Source organism: Adiantum capillus-veneris, chromosome 7 (assembly GCF_014529385.1).
Source record: "Adiantum capillus-veneris isolate H3 chromosome 7, ASM1452938v2, whole genome shotgun sequence".
Lineage (NCBI taxonomy): Eukaryota > Viridiplantae > Streptophyta > Polypodiopsida > Polypodiales > Pteridaceae > Adiantum > Adiantum capillus-veneris.
The window spans coordinates 74,732,125-74,738,371 of record NC_140937.1 but is presented as its reverse complement, the minus strand read 5'-3'; positions in this window follow the sequence as shown (position 1 = coordinate 74,738,371).

The window sequence follows — 6,247 nt, the reverse complement described above, 5'->3', positions numbered from 1 at the left end:
ATTGACAAAAGCATGTACACTATACATGTATGGGTGTTAACACATATGCACAATCAATCGATCATATGATTTCTCCTCCCAAGAAAAAGGCCAGGCCATAAATTTGTGTGTGTGTGTGTGTGTGTGAGAGAGAGAGAGAGAGAGAGAGAGAGAGAGTGATATATATATATATATATATATATATATATATATATATATATATATATATATATATATATATATATATATATATATATATATATATAGAGAGAGAGAGAGAGAGAGAGAGAGCACATGCTATTGAGGCGGTCCGGGGCGGGCAACAAGAAGAGCAACCTCTAGACACCCTTCAAGGCTCCCGTGCTGCTCAATGGGGCTGGGGCACAACACAACACAAACCAAAACAACAAACCCACAGCCAAATCCCAACTACACAAGGGGCACCACCTAGTTTAAGAGCGAACTAGGACGCAAAAGAGGAGAATCGTTAGAGCAACCCACAAACAAGCAAGGAATTTACACTAACCCTAACACCAATGGAACACTCTCACACACTAAAACACGAGAGAGAGAGAGAGAGAGAGAGAGAGAGAGAGAGAGAGAGATAGTGCTCGGGCTGCTTTGAAACGTATCGACAATGATCAAGCAAACACAACTATATATTTAAGAAAAAAAGAGAAAGGGGGAGGGGGTGCTTGTTGCATTAATACCTTCTTACAAATCTGTCATGACAAATCAAAGTGAGATTAGTATTTGTTCAACATAGCTTGCGTAAATTTCACCACAACACATCACAAAAAAAGCCACCCCAATCACTGTCTTAAAGCCAGGGGAGTCCTCTCCACCCTGTCGCCCTCTTACAGTATGTGGGATTTATGGCTAGATTGATGACAACACCAGAGACAAGCTATCAAGAACTTAACAAAAAACACCAAGACACTTACGCATCATTGTTGTCCATTACTTCACGTTGGAAGGGAGACAAAGTATCCAAGCTTATTCCAAATCCACCCTCCTTGATTCAGCAAATGTTGGGCTTACACTAGTAGGAGAAATGATAGATTTCCTACTCTCAATTGAATGATCACTCTCTCTCTTACAATGGCATAGAGTTCCCTTGCTAATCCCCTATTACAACACATGCACATGCATAAGACAATGAGCTTCCACTCAAGAGCTCCTTCTAGAGAGGTTGAGCTTGGCTTCTCAAGCTATAGCATAGTGCTCTTGCTTATGGCTCTCCCCTTTTGTGCTAGCCACACCCTCCTTTTATAGCAATTTTGAAGGCTAGGGTTACTCCTCTAACCATGGTTGGGTTAGATTTTCAGCAATTTATCTAATTTCTTTTGCTTGGAATTATCAAGTTGGTGGGGAAAGAGAGAGGAGAGAAATGGAGGTGATAGGACTTTTCATAGTGGGTTAGTGTTAGTAGAGTTAGTATTAATTTACAAATGGAATTGGATATTTACAATGGGAGTATCCATGTAGGATACAAATAAGGAAGAAAAACTCTTAAGAGGTAAGAAAAGGTGGATTTCTTAGAAGGTTGATGCTCCAAGTGTCTTGAGTAGGGCCAATTTTTGACGCTTGTTGACGGTCCACTAGCTTTGACGGTACATTTTTTCTCCACTCTTGACCTTCCTTGAGAGACAAGGTAATTGAAGCCGAGTAATCAACCACCATAATGCTGTCTTTTAAGAGAAGAGGCTGAATTTTGTCGTTTTTTTGATAGATATGGGTAATTTGAAGGAGGAAAAATGAGACTAGGTGGTCAATTTTGGAATGGAATTGTGTGTGGGAGGTATGAGTTCACCATGGTTTCTCTTATTCTTCAAGGTTGAGAAGAAGGTGAGTAGGGTGCAGAAAGGAGTGGTGAGAGAGGTGGGGATGATGAGTGGAGAAGTGTGTGTGAAAGAGGAAAATGATAAAGTGGAAGAGAGAGTGTGGCTGCATAGCATGAGAAAACTGGGGTCCACTAATAAAATCATAGCTCACAGCTCGTAGCTCAAAAAAATATGAAAAAATTTGAGGCAAAAGTTCAGTCCACGAGCTACAACTTTTGTTTGTATCACCTTTTCAAATTCAGAGAGCAAGTGAACTTTAAAAATTCAGCAAAACCGACTGTTTTTTTCCACTGCACAAGGTCCTTGTGGGATCCTTCTTTGGATGATTCTTTTGAATACCTCCAAGAGTGAGCCCTCCATAGTGCATGTATGCATGCCACCTACCCTTGACCTTATTTGGTAGGTCTATAATTGAAGATATTGTTGAGATCATGATATAAGTGAATAGTACAACTAAGAAAATCAAATATTGAGGGGTCTAAAAAATATGTACATGTCAAATATAAATAATATAAGTGGAAAAAATATAAAGGGGTCAAAAGAAATCTCTCTCATTATGAGGCTACCATAAAAAGATAAATATTTTTGGTGTTCTAATTTTTTAGAAAAAAAACAAAATAGATGTAGGAAGGGAAAAATCACAATAGTGAAAAAATATACACATAAATAAAACTAGTTTTTTTGGATTTTTATTGGGGTGGAGTTACACCAAATATAAGGGAAGCTTACATGAAAATATTTCTATATGGAATAAAGAGTATGAAAAATGGTAAGAAAAATTGTGGTAATGGTGAGGCAATGTATAGAGCATAAATAACACACACCTAGGTAGAAATATTTAAATAAATACCAAAATAATTATGAAAAAATCTTTTATTTAGGCCCTATATACAAAGAAATATTTACATACGCATGAGCCATAATATACTTATATTTTTTATATTTTATATTTTTTTGGCTCAACTAGCCCAATGACTAGCTAATTGAGGGTTTTTTTATTTCAGTAAGGAGATATGGGAAAAGTCCCCTAACTCACACGCACCTATATACAGTGAAAGGGTGAGGGTAACCACAGTGTTTGAGTGATTTGATAGGGGGGGATAACTCACTATGGCAATCACAGAGAGCCGAAAAATGGCTATCACTATAATATGAGAATGTGTGTGTGTGTGTGTGTGTGTGTGTGTGTGTGGTCTAGAGAATGAGAAAGCATAGGGTGTGTCACGAGGGGTGGATATCGAGGGTCATGAAGTGTAATTGGCTGCAATACAATGCACACCGACATGGGCTGGTCCAAATGCAAGCGACCAGTGGACACCATGAAGACAAGGGCAAGAAAAATAAGGGCAATGGTAGGACTGACAAGCCATCCAATAGAGGCAACTATTCAATATGGTGGGCGAGGAGGATACTAAAGTGCAAGTATGATAGTGACTAAGGATGGGTTGGGAAATGAAACAGGATTGAAGACCTAAGGCTGATATGGTCAGAGCCGGAGGAGCAGAGGACTTGAGGAAGAGGGTGAGGTGGAGAGATGTGCCACATAGCTTGCAAACAAGGATTTGGGAAGACCAACAATCCAAGGGGAGAGGGAATCTTAGAGTTAATGGATTTTAAAAAAAAGAAACACCAGCAAGAGAGTAGTAGAGTAGTGAGTCCTATTGACATTCATCCTCTTATGTATAGGCTATTGTGACTTTTCACCTTGTTTTCATACTCGTCTGGTAAATTTATCAACGGGGGATGGAATCTTAGAGTTAATGGATTTTTAAAAAATCAACACTAGCAAGAGAGTGGTAGAGCAGTGATTCCCATTGACCTCGATCCTCTTATGTATAGGTTATTGTGACTTTTCACCTTGTTTTCATACTCGTCTGCTAAATTCATCATATTTTTGTACTCGTATGATATTTGTCATATGATATACTGACCACTCATCATTAAAGTTTAATTTTAGCAAAAATCAATAGCCAATGAAATAATGCACATGGTTTTTAAGAAGTGACTGACAATAGCATGTCTTTTTAGACCCCCTAGGGTATTTGATGTACAATATTTCATGGGGATCTCAATTATACTTTTTCCATACTTTCATACTTGCAACATGGTCACCCTATGGAAAATAAAATGCAAGTGATATATGATCAAAATAGCATAAGCACCATTGCACCCTACAAGCTCACACTATATCAAACCACTACACTAACTATCATTGGCCAGTATCTGAAGGACTAATCAAAGTTCCATTTTTTTTACAATGCCTATCCCTACAATCCCTTATCCAAAAAATTCACAATCATCTGTTTCAATTTCTATTGGCATATGCTTCAACTAATATAGATAAATCTTAATATTGTTGTACAAATTAGGAACAAAAGCATAATCTTCTACTGCATGACTCTTGTAGTAAAAATATGAAGACCAAATTTTACATGTTCTAATATTTATGATAATGAAGATCTATCTTTAAACCTCTTAGACAAAACTATTCACCAATGAGCTCACAAACAGAGCCATATGTGTCTAAAAATGATCAACAATTTCATCTCAAGAGCCTACAAGACCATCTAAAATCCGAGTTCTACCATCTAAAATATGAATGTACCTATGTCAGATGCAAGCACCCGAATGAAATCCTCACGCACCTACTCTGGGGATGTTCAAAAATCAAAGTCTTCATGGGCACAGTCTGCAAGTGGGTACACACATTCGGAAACTCCCTTCTTTAGACGCGACCTTTCTATAGGATCTAAACGCATTGACAATGAGGATCTTCTGACTGACATATACATAGTAAGAGCTATAGTATTGAGGGTAGTTTGGTAGTCCAGAAATGCGTTACTCTTTCAAAAGAAGTGTGAGCCTTTGGACACAAATATTGTTATGGAAACATGTTGATGGAAACTCCTTTGTAGAAGGAATAAGAATGCAAGCTTCACAAGAAAGAGTAGTCGTGCAGGTGTGTCCCCTTTGATGTATTTTCTTATGGAGATCCATGTGCAAAGGATGTGATAGGGCTGTTTGTAACTTTTTGTGATTAATGCAATTCAAGCTCAACTGAGCACTTTTTCTTTTTTCATCCGAGTTCTACCATCCTCTGTTGAGGGAGAACGAATCTTCCTATGAAGAGCTGCAAAAAAAAAAGTCTTTTGAGATATTTGTGAGGATGATGAGGTGTATTTTGGGAATCTTTGGCAAAATATGAGATCTATATTATAGGAATTTATTATATTTGAGGGATATTTGGAGATTTTCACAAATTATAGAGGTATTTTGGTAATTTTCCCTCTTAAATTCCCCTCAATAGCCTTATGTAATCCGTGCTGAACTACTTTCACCCTATTTGTTTTAAAGTTATCAATATTATCCAACGTAACACAGAACAAAAGGCCTAGGTGTGGCAAAAGATGCCTACTATTAACTAAGTTATCCGAGTGTAAACTTATTTTTTCTTGCAAAACTCACAGACAGTGAGTGCTATATTGAATAAGAACCCAAAAAAAATATACGATCATAGCCCTGCTCCAATCAAGCCAGGGCATCACACATTCCAAGATATAACATCAACCAATGATACATGATAGAACATCAAAGACTTGCCGCAGAGGAGTCACCCCACGGAACATACAACAGAGATGCATCAAAATGAGAAGGAATAGAGAGAGAGAGAGAGAGAGAGAGAGAGAGAGAGAGAGAGAGAGAGAGAGAGAGAGAGAGAGAGAGAGAGAGGGAGGGAGGGAGAGAGCTGGCCAAAACATCCTAGCTACCACAGAAGGACTAGCACTTGCCACCAACTAGACCCACACCAAGGAAGAGACGGGGAACCACAAACTATGAGAGGTAAGGACAAATAAGGGCATAGCCCAAAGGTCTCCATCATCGACCCTCAAGGGAGAACATCCAAAAAAATCCTCACCGAAAGAGACCCAGAACCAAAAACGCAGTCCTATGTCAGCATAGGACTCTAAAGGTGTCTACTGCTGTCACCATTGGGTTGACTTCATCTTGCAAAAGGCCAGTGGTCAAACATTAATTAACTCACCTAGTGTCTGTCCAGCAAACCCTCTTCTTGTCAGGTGCCTTCTTCCTCTTGGGTGGTGTCTACGATGCCTAGGAGGTAGCGGGTCCAGTATTTCCCTTCAAAATCACTTTGAAAAGTGCCTCTTTCTCCAGCTGGTCCTTTCTCTAAGTTGTCCTTTCGATTTCATAAGGTGTCATAGCATCCCAGGTCTTAATGCCAGCATTATATAGAGTGTGTTTGCCTCTTGTCAAGCGTGAGAAGACAATTTGCATCTAATGTAGTGGTCATCAAGAATGTCGATTGTAATCTCCAGTTTGTGAAGAATTTCTTTCAATAATCCTGAAAAGCAATATGGCGTCAAGATATTGACGTAAATAGTTATGTGTAATGGATTACAAGTTGG